Source organism: Salmo salar, chromosome 01, assembly GCF_965601325.2.
Source record: "Salmo salar chromosome 01, fSalSal1, whole genome shotgun sequence".
Classification (NCBI taxonomy): Eukaryota; Metazoa; Chordata; class Actinopteri; order Salmoniformes; family Salmonidae; genus Salmo; species Salmo salar.
In genome coordinates, this window is record NC_138291.1 from 9,384,958 (window position 1) to 9,396,364 (window position 11,407).

General features: G+C 41.5%; 1 long non-coding RNA gene across 1 annotated transcript; it reads left to right on the forward strand.

The window, feature by feature from the left end:
- The first annotated feature begins 2,851 nt into the window (after positions 1-2,851).
- LOC106607990 (uncharacterized) lies at positions 2,852-8,363 on the forward strand. The gene is made up of 3 exons (XR_001329357.3): positions 2,852-2,952; positions 5,706-5,849; positions 7,520-8,363. It is a non-coding gene; the product is annotated as an uncharacterized LOC106607990 (long non-coding RNA).
- The last annotated feature ends 3,044 nt before the right edge of the window (positions 8,364-11,407 follow it).

Here is an 11,407-nt window from a genome sequence, read left to right on the forward strand (position 1 = left end):
TTGGTTAGCGTTACCTAACTGTATATTCATTCAGGGTAGTAATGTTATGAGTTGGAATTATGATTTATTGTTCAGCTAGCTAGCTACATTTCCAAACAAAAGAATCCACTATGCAAGTAACCATTTCACTGTACCATTTACACCTTCTGTATTCTGTGCATGTGACAAATAAGTATTGATTTTATTTGATATAGTGTGTGTTTACAAAATACGGTAATGTGAAGAACAACATGACCTGCACCAAAGTCAAATTAGGATATAGCGTTACGCCAGCGAGACAGTGTCCAAGTTCTAGAATTCTCCGGTAGAATGCCCTGCTTTTATTTAGTCTCACTCAGAGCCATAAGCTATTTTCTGCAATTAGCTTTGACTTGTAAATAATGAGCTTGTTGTGAGTTTCTTTTTCTGTAATAATGAATACAAATTATCTAAAGTTAAGACATTGTCAGCTACATAAAATGGTCATTATTTCAACTGGCTAGCCAGTTAATTCAATGCTAGCTAGCTAGCTAACAAGCTAGAAACTAACCAAAACATTGTTTAGAAAGTTGCTTTTAGTTGCCTGGTTTTCAAGAATGGCATATTTAAAATGCATATTTAAATGGATGGTTTTCTTGTTGTTAAAATACACCAGTTATGTTATTTTGGAACACCAGGCTGCTGATGTCATGCAGCTTGTTGTTTTTGTGTTTATGTTTTTTCATTACGACAACGACAAGTTTGATGTCTGACAACAATAGAGTGATGTCACTGAAACAACTGTATACAGACATATCGATAGTAGTATAAATTAGTCTTTAGTCTTGAGACCTTTGGTTGTTTAGTACACTACCATACTCACTCTGTTTAGCACATGGCCTAACATGTGAATCCTTAAAGAGATGGGTGGGGCTACGGCTTAAGAAGGTGTGATTAATGCTGAATGGGTGTAGACAAAGAAGAGCTCTACAGTCGGTGTACTAAGACATTCAAGGGCCATTTACTCAATAGTGGAGTTTTATCAACATTCAAAGCACGATTATTTTCCCATTGTTCCTCAACTGTAATATATGATACAGTGTATTTGGAAAGTATTCAGACCCCTTTACTTTTTCCACATTTTGTAACGTTACAGCATTATTCTAAAATTGATTAAATGTTTTTTTCCCTCATCAATATACACACAATAGCCCATAATGAATAAGTAAAAACAGGTTTTTAGATATTTTTGCAAATTTATAGAATAAATTCAAATGAAATATCACATTTACATTAGAATTCAGACCCTTTACTCAGTACTTTGTTGAAGCACCTTTGGCAGCAATTACAGCCTTAAGTCTTCTTGGGTATGACGCTACAAGCTTGGCACAACTGTATTTGTGGAGTCTCTCCCATTCTTCTCTGCAGATCCTCTCAAGCTCTGTCAGGTTGGATGGAGAGCGTCACTGCACAGCTATTTTCAGTTCTCTCTAGAGATTTTTGATTGGGCTCAAGTCTGGGCATTGTCTGAGCCACTCAAGGACATTCAGAGACTTGTCCCAAAGCCACTCCTGCATTGTCTTTGCTGTGTGCTTAGGGTTGTTGTCCTGTCTTCCTGTCGCCTCAGTCTGAGGTCCTGAGTGCTCTGGAGACAGATTTTCATCAAATATCTCTCTGTACTTTGCTCCATACATCTTTCCTTCGATCCTGACTAGTCTCCCAGTCCCTGCCACTTAACACCATCCCCACAGTATGATGCTGCCACCTCCATGCTTCACCATAGGGATGGTGCCAATTTTCCTCCAGACGTGACACTTGGCATTCAGGCCAAGGAGTTCAATCTTTGTTTCATTAGACCAGAGAATCTTGTTTCTCATGGTGTGAGAGTCCTTTAGGTGCCTTTTGGCAAACTCTAAGCAGGCTATGTTGTGCTTTTTACTGAGGAGTGGCTTCCGTCTGGCCACTATACCATAAAGGCCTGATTGGTGGAGTGCTGCAGAGATGGTTGTCCTTCTGGAAAGTTCTCCCATATTCACAGAGGATCTCTGGTGCTCTGTCAGAGTGACCATCGAGTTCTTTGGTCACCTCGCTGACCAAGGCCCTTCTCTCTTGATTGCTCAGTTTGGCCGGGCGGCCAGCTCTAGGAAAGTCTTGGTGGTTCCTAACTTCTTCCATTTAATAATGATGGAGGCCACTGTGTTCTTGGGACCTTCAATGCTGCAGACATTTTTTGGTACCCTTCCCTAGATCTGTGCCTCGACACAATCCTGTCTCGGAGCTCTATCGACAATTCCTTCAACCTCATCGCTTGGTTTTTGCTCTGACAGACACTGTCAACTGTGGGACCATATAGGTTAGCAAATCCCCTTATTATTAGGGATACCTTTAAATGTACCTTCAAAAGTCATTCAGTTCAATATTCATCAATAATAAAAAAGCAGCTTCTGTCTAAAGAGACAAAACTAACAAGGTAAATATATGAACTAATAGTGCAGTACATGTTTTATATACCGATTCCAATGTACAGGGTGTATGAGTTGATATGTGAAATGATGCAAGATTCAAGACTAAGTGCTTTTCAGCTAAAATTAGTGTACATAATTCTTGCCATAAACAAAATGCTGAATATTTGGGGCATATAATCATTGCAGCTCTGCATATTTTCTTATGAGGATACAGAATCAATATATGATTTGTTTTGGTATTGCCCTCAGGTAGCCTGTTTCTGGTCTCAGGTTCAGGAATGGCTGAAAATGCATGATGACGGAATGCTCTCTCCATTTTTGATTCACCCAATCAAAGGATCAGAGAATTATTTGAGTAAATGCTGCATAAGCTAGAGCTTAAAGAGAGAGAAAGACAATTGAACGGCTGAACAGCTCCTCCTTCAAAAATGAAGGAGGAGCAAGAGGGAGAGAGAAATACACCAGAGGAATCAATGCTATGTTAGCTAGCTGGCTATGACTATCCAACACTGGGTACGTTTTTGTCAAGGTATGTTTTTGGTTTTACTAATTTATTGCCACCGGGGCCCGACGGTATAACTGCTAAACTGGTTACTACACTGTACTGCAAGCAGGTTTACTAACACGTTAGTTCTATTAGCTATGTTGACTATGACATTAGTTTAGCTAATATGGTGAGCTAGCTGCAGTTATGATATGAAGGCTTGGCTCTGAAAGTTTTTTTCACCTAGCCACAGACAGCTGATGTGTTGTGCATTTGGAATTTGGTATTTTATTAGGATCCCCATTAGCTGTTGCAAAAGCAGCAGCTACTCTTCCTGGGGTCCACACAAAACATGAAACATAATACAGAATGACATAATACAGAACATCATTAGACAAGAACAGTTCAAGGACAGAAGCACATACATTTAGGCACACGTAGCCTACATATCAATGCATACACACAAACTATCTAGGTCAAATAGGGGAGAGGCGTTGTGGACCAAGGCGCGGCGTGTAGAGTGCTCATATTTACTTTTAATGATAACGCTTAAACAAAAAACAACAAAACGACAGCCAACAGTTCCACCAGGTGATACTCACAAAACAGAAAACAACTACCCACAAAACCCCATAGACAAACCCCAACTTAAATATGATCTCCAATTAGAGACAACATGAACCAGCTGCCTCTAATTGGAGATCATCAAAACTCAACCTAGAACTAGAAAAACAAGAACAAAACATAGAAACAAAAAACATAGACTGCCCACCCATATCACACCCTGACCTAAATATACAGAAAAACACAGCTCTCCTAGGTCAGAGCGTGACAGGTATTACTTTATCTGTTTTTTGAAACCAGGTTTGCTGTTTATTTGAGCAATATGAGATGGAAGGAAGTTGCATGCAATAAGGGCTCTATATAAAGCTGTACGTTTTCTTGAATTTGTTCTGGATTTGGGGACTATGAAAAGACCCCTGTATTTGTACCAAATACAATGCTCTTAGTTTTAGAGATGTTCAGAATCAGTTTATCACTGGACACCCATTCCAAAACAGACTGCAACTCCTTGTTAAGGGTTTCAGTGACTTCATTAGCTGTGGTTGCTGATGCGTATATGGTTGAATCATCAGCGTACATGGACACACATGCTTTGTTTAATGCCAGTGGCAGATCATTGATAAAAATAGAAAAGAGTAGAGGGCCTAAAGAGCTGCCCTGTGGTACACCACACTTTAAATGTTTGACATTAAAGACGCTTCCATTAAAGAAAACCCTTTGAGTTATATTAGCTAGATAGCTCTGAATCCATGATATGGCAGAGGTTGAAAAGCCATAGCACTTAAGTTCTTTCAACAACAGGTTATGGTCAATAATTTCAAAGGCTGCACTGAAATCTAACAGTACAGCTCCCACAATCTTGTTATTATCAATTTCTTTCAACCAATCATCATTCATTTGTGTCAGTGCAGTACATTTTCAGTGCCCTTCTCTATAAGCATGCTGAAAGTCAATTTGTTAATTTGTTTACAGAGAAAAAGCATTGTATTTGGTCAAACACAATTTTATTATTATAGGTCTGCTGTTTGAACCAGTAATGGCCGCTTTACCACTCTTTGGTAGTGGAATTACTTTGGCTTCCCTCCAGGCCTGAGGACAAAGACTTTCCTCTGGGCTCAGATTAAAATATGACAGATAGGAGTGGCTATAGAGTCAGCTACCATCCTCAGTAGCTTTCCATCTAAGTTGTCAATTCCAGGAGGTTTGTCATTATTGATCGTTAACAAAACTTTGAAGTCCACAAGCGAAGGGAAAAGGTAAGAGGCGGAGATGAGAAGGAATTATGTAACAAGCTGTTTGTATGTAGCTGTGCAAGTGAACTGTTTGCTTGTGATCAGTGTATTCATTCCACCGATTCTGTTGAAAAACATTTCTTAAACGGAGCAAATGGAAAGAAATAGGGATAAACATACCTGAATTGGTCCAATAGAAACTCTTGTTTGTAACTGTTAGACTAATAAGTACACCCTAGGTCAGCTAGATGCAGGCAAGAGTGTGCAAAGCGGTATGTGTCACTGCCTGTCACCTCAACTATTTCTCTCTACCTGTGGGCACCTACGTTGAATTCATAGGCTAGGTTGTAGCAACCTCGTGATGGGTACAGCAAACGTTTTTGAATCGTGTAGTAGAGTAAACCTATCGATGTTACATTGAACTGGATGAATGGAATATGAATGACAGTCATCCGATACGCTGTAATAGAAATAAAGCCATTACCATTAAAAAAAATGCTTTCAATACTAGGAAGGTGTTCTTCATATTTTGTACTCAGTGTATGTGTAAATGATAAGTGCTCTCCAGGCTCTCCCTGCAGCATTCGCACACTGTGCTGTATACACAGTGGTATATTTCCAATGGAAGCATCCCAACAGTGGCTCTTTCTATTAAGGAATTTCCTTGTCAAAATACAGGGGGCTCCTGCCATAGAACTGCCGGACGTTCCCTGAGAGTCTTCCTTTGTCAGAAGCTGTGTGCGGGAGATCTAAGGCAGGCCCTACTGTACACAGCAGAACACCACGCAGCAGTCAGGAGATCAAGCTCCAGAGGATGAATTTTAAATCTCTGCTTTTTTCTCTCTCTCTCTTTCTCTCTCTCTCTCTCTCTCTCTCTCTCTCTCTCTCCTCTCTTCATCTCACTGTGGAGTGGTTACACCAAGACGGGTTGGAAGGCTGCCCGCCCTAAAAAAAATGATCCACTACAAAGGGGTACTGATTCAAACTACTTTTCCTGTTTAGACAAGGGCCTGAGGTATGCAGCATGGATCCGAGGGCCAAGCGCGTCACGCCGTGAGTGCAGCGCGGCAAGGGACCGATGGGAGAAGATAAATGCGGTGGGACTTTTGGAAGGGATGGAGGGAGGAGCAGTGTCTTATTAAAACGGTATGTTACACTCTCCTCCATTGATATGTCATTCTATGAACGATACATTTCAGTGTAGATAGTAGATTTGATTGGTTCCGATTTTTTGTGCAGTGACATCTCTTTCACCTATCCTGCTGTTTCAGATATCATAAACAAATAGCATTCTCCATTACGCATTTTCCATGTTTAGCTGGGGGGGGGGGGGGTTTCATCAAAAGAGCACTAAGATCAGTGTCTCCTACCTCCCACGAAGGCCCAACCAGTTAGGAGCATTTACAGTGAATCTGCTGTCTTTCGAGAATTGTTTTTTTTTATCTGAAGTTTAATCTAATGACTCCAATTCTCCCATCGCTCTTGGACATTACTTTTATAGCCGATGAACACAAAGTTGAGTCAATATTATTTGTAACAATAATGTCCTCAGCCACGTTCTTGGTGGCATGTTGAGAGGATGAGTTCACTACTCTCTGATGTGCGGGGTACGCCTGCTGAGCGGCTGGGGTGGGAGACGCCATTTCCAATGGCTGCGGGGGTGCCGGCAACAATAATGGTCTTAATCAGCATGATTTCCTCTGACAGGCTCAAATACTTTATGTGTGACTCCTCATTATCAGGATCACATGGCGCAAGGCATGCATTAATAAAGAGGTAGCCTTGTCCAGGAGGGGGTGACGGGTGACAATAAGCCGACATTAAGTGCTGTTTGCACCAGTATTACTGCTATGAATTAATGACCTATATTGACAATACAAGTCCAGGTGAAAGATCAACACTGACTTTCAGAAAGTGTGCAGCCACGCAAGAATTCCAGGAAGTACTAATTGTACATACAGTGATTGGTAAGATGAGAGGATTTAAGGATGTGACCCTTTCTGTCCAATGACAATATTCTGTCCAATATTTCTGTCCATTTTGTGCAAACCCTTTCGTTCAAGAGCACTGAGACAAAACATCTGTATAGCCTCTTTAAAACTTTATCCTTAGTAATTAGTACAGAACATCCTTTCATGTGAATGTATCTCGTGAAAACTTACAGGCCCCAAAATTGTACACCTACTCAGACATTTAATTAGCAAGTCATCATCAAATTAGGAGCTGTGAAATTAAAAATAACATCAGCAGTGAAAACCTGTGTGATTTTTTTTCAGTTGAGATCTCTCAACAGTACATTCCATTGGCGCGAAACAGCTTAACCACAATACAACTTCTGTTCTGCTAATGAACAAAGGAGGTTTGTGCTATCTGTCTTTCAGGGAAGTTTGAACTGCCTGGAGGGAATTTTTCATGCAGTTGACGCACTGTTAGTGTTTACATAGCCATATGCAAATATGTCTCGATAAGAGAATTGCATTAACCCATTGTGAAAGAGCTACCGGTTCTTCAAGTCAAGCTGTCATTGCCACACAGTTCGTAGTCATGCTTGATTCTGACAATAAAGATGGTTTATTAAAAATGTTTGGCAGTTGGTGTCAGCGATCAATACTTGAATGTTATCCTGGGCCTGTATTCATAAACCTTCTCATAACAGGAGTGCTGATCTAGGATTAATTTTGCCTTTTTAATCCTAATGAATAAGAGGCCTGGACCTGATCCTAGATCAGCACTTGTACTCTGAAACACTATGTGAATGTGGGCCCTGATCTGAGCTCTAGTGAGAGGTGGAACTGAATAAACACTCTCTCTGACAGACAGCTGGAAGTGACAGCGGAATGTCACATTGTTGCCTGAGGGGAAAACAATGTCAGGGAACCCAGGCTGTGTCGTCATCTTGGAAACACGTGCCCTTCCCTCTGCTGACTCCAATACAGCTAAGTACATTTAAGGCAAAACTTCAATTTCTTGAACGATCCTTCTAATGATGCTAGGTTCGTGGAGTTGGTTGGGGGTGTCGGCCATATTGTTTGCACCTGTCCTATCCTGTCTCGCCAGACACTCCACACAAGGGGGAGTCAATGAGGCGAGACGAGAGAAGACACTCGCCGCAAGGGGGAGTCAATGAGAGCAGACGAGAGGGAAGAAACACCCCATAAGGCGGAGTCAACGAGGGCAGACGAGAGGGAAGACACACCCCATAAGGCGAAGTCAACGAGGGCAGACGAGAGGGAAGACACACCCCAAATTGTGGAGTCAACAAGAGCAGTAGAAAGAAGAAGGGAAGACCTTTGTGGATTGTAGCGTTGCGAATAACTGACCCCACCTCCTGACAAGGGGATGTCTGACGAAGACAAGTCTTCTACAATAACAAACATCGGGATTTGTTCAACCACCATGCAAGGGAGTTTAAAACCGTGTTTTTTTTTATTGGGTTCATATTCACCTCTTGACAGAGATACGCACGACTGAACATGTTCGGCCTCTCTTCGGGTTTATAACATGTACAGGGTGTTTTCCAAAATGATGCTTCGAAGGGGAAAATAGGAACCGTTGTGAGTGACTGCCCAACCATGAATGAATGAATCCAAGAAAACATATATATATTTGGGGGGTTTATACAAAGAACTATTATTCACCAAATAAAATAAAATGAATACACTGCCTTTGTACATGTATTGAATTACTATGACGATCTATATTTCTCCACATTCAATCAAGTCTTCATTCTGCACAATTTTTTAAATGTACATTTTTTTTATGTCAAAACTGTCAGATCCTACATTAACACGTATTCATTGTCTTCATCCCTATCATTCCTCACCAAGAGGGCCTCTGATACTATCGTTGATCTGTTTCCATACTTCTGCGCTACTGTTTCCTGTTGCTCAAATCCCTGAGACAATGAAGCACTTTCCACTGCCAATAGAAATGCCATCAGCAGAGCAAAATGTATTGTCTGAAACCAGCTGTGTTTTTCTGAGGTGGGAGTCACATTTTCAACATTCATGAAGGTATTCACATCATCTGAAGAATTTCATTCAGACATGCATTTAAATGGTTATCGAAGAGAAGGTTATCACGGAGCGTTTACATGAACATTACAGCACATTGCCAGAGAGGCCGTTTACAGACGTTTTGGTAGCACTTCACTTGGATGTTACGTCATGTCCCTCATATTGCACAGTGATGTAACAGATAACATAAGCAGTTACACTACATGACCAAAAGTATGTGGACAACTGCTCGTTGACCATCTCATTCCAAAATCATGGGCATTAATATGGAGTTGGTCCCCCCTTTGCTGCTACAACAGCCTCCACTCTTCTGGGAAGGCTTTCCACTAGATGTTGGAACATTGCTGTAGGGACTTCCTTCCATTCAGCCACAAGAGCATTAGTGAGGTTGGGCACTGATGTTGGGCAATTAGGCCTGGATTACAGTCGGCATTCCAATTCATCCTAAAGGTGTTTGATAGGGTCAGGGCTCTGTGCAGGCCAGTCAAGTTCTTCCACACCAATCTCGACAAACCATTTCTGTATGGACCTCGACTTTGTGCGGGGGGCCATTGTCACGCTGACACAGGAAAGGACCTTCCCCAAACTGTTCCCACAAAGTTGGAAGCACAGAATCGTCTAGAATGTCATTGTATGCTGTAGCGTTAAGATTTCCCTTCACTGGAAATAAGGGGCCTAGCCCGAACTATGAAAAACAGCCCCAGACCATTATTCCTCCAACACCAAACTTTACAGTTGGCACTATACATTTGGGCAGGTAGCGTTCTCTTGGCATCCGCCAAACCCAGATTCATCCTTCGGACTGCCAGATTGTGAAACATGATTCATCTGTCCAGAGAACACATTTCCACTGCTCCAGAGTCCAATGGAGGTGAGCTTTACACCACTCCAGCCGATGCTTGGTATTGTGCACGGTGATCTTAGGCTTGTGTGTGGCTGCTCGGCCATGGAAACCCATTTCATGAAGCTCCCGACTAACAGTTCTTGTGCTGACGTTGCTTCAGCAATCGGCGGTCCCGTTCTGTGAGCTTGTGTAGCCTACCACTTCGCAGCTGAGCCATTATTGCTCATAGACGTTTCCACTTCTCAATAACATCACTTACAGTTGATCGTGGCAGCTCTAGCAGGGCAGAAATTTGACAAACTGACTTGTCGGAAAGGTGGCATCCTATGACTGTGCCACGTTGAAAGTCACTGAGCTCTTCAGTAAGACCATTCTAATGCCAATATTTGTCTATGGAGATTGCATGGCTGTGTGGTCGATTTTGTACACCTGTCAGCAATGGGTGTGGCTGAAATAGCCGAATCCACTAATTTAAAGGGGTGTCCACCTACCTTTGTGTATATACAGTACAGTATATACCAACTGTCAGCTACATTATTTAAACAACATTTTTTTTTTTTTTTTTTTTTTTTTTTCATCCTTTATTTAACTGCGACCTGGCCGAGATAAAGCAAAGCAGTGCGACAAAAACAACAACACAGAGTTACAGATAAACAAACGTACATTCAATAACACAAAATAAAGAAAAATAGAAAAATCTATGTACAGTGTGTGCAAATGTAGAAGAGTAGGGAGGTTGGCAATAAATAGAGGCGAAAATAATTACAAATTAGGGCATTAATACTGGATGATGATGTGCAAGTAGAGATACTGGGGTGCTAAAGAGCAAGAGGGTAAGTAATAATATGGGGATGAGGTAGTCGGGTGTGCTATTTACAGATTGGCTTTGTACAGGTACAGTGATCGGTAAACTGCTCTGACAGCTGATGCTTAAAGTTAGAGAGGGAGATATAAGACTTCAGCTTCAGAGATTTTTGCAATCGTTCCAGTCATTGGCAGCAGAGAACTGGAAGGAAAGGCGGCCAAAGGAAGTGTTGGCTTTGGGGATGACCAGTGCAATATACCTGCTGGAGCGCGTGCTACGGTTGGGTGTTGCTATGGTGACCATTGAGCTGAGATAAGGCAGGGCTTTACCTAGCAAAGACTTATAGATGACCTGGAGCCAGTGGGTTTGGCGACAGTTATTTGTGTCAGTTGTCAAGAGCGGCACCATCTAGTACAGAGATGTTCAGACTTAAGGGCCAAAATATAATGTAATTGGTAGGCCGCGGTCCGCACAAATAGACATAATCTATTTTAAAATATTAAATGTAAACTATAGCTTTTTAGGGTCTTGAAACAATAGCCTTTTTGAAAGTAAACATAAAATGACTCATCAAACATTAATACTTGACACTTAAGAACAGATTCTGATGACCGGTATTTGACTTCTGGGCCCTGTGAGACAGGAAGAGATGCAGTCTTAAGGGCAGATATTCAGAAGGATGCAGATGGATCCTGGTGCAAAGGTGTACATACTTTTTTTCAGTGTTCAATAGTGATAGCCGTGAAATTAATATTTACAAGACAAACAGGTAGACATTAAACTTACTTCTCAAACAAAATAAACTCCAGTAAGCCTTCCATGGTTGGGGGTGTACCCGGCTCAAACAGCCACTCTGTCACCAAACTCAATCTACCCAGAAACCCCAAAACAGGCGCTTATGTCCTCTAAGCCCCTCCTTGGGTCATACCCATGTCCAATGACAAATAACCACATAACATGTATACAAATGTAACTGGCTTCCTCCTAATTACACCATTACATAAATTCCGTCTAAAACAGATGTGACCACTGAGTTCCC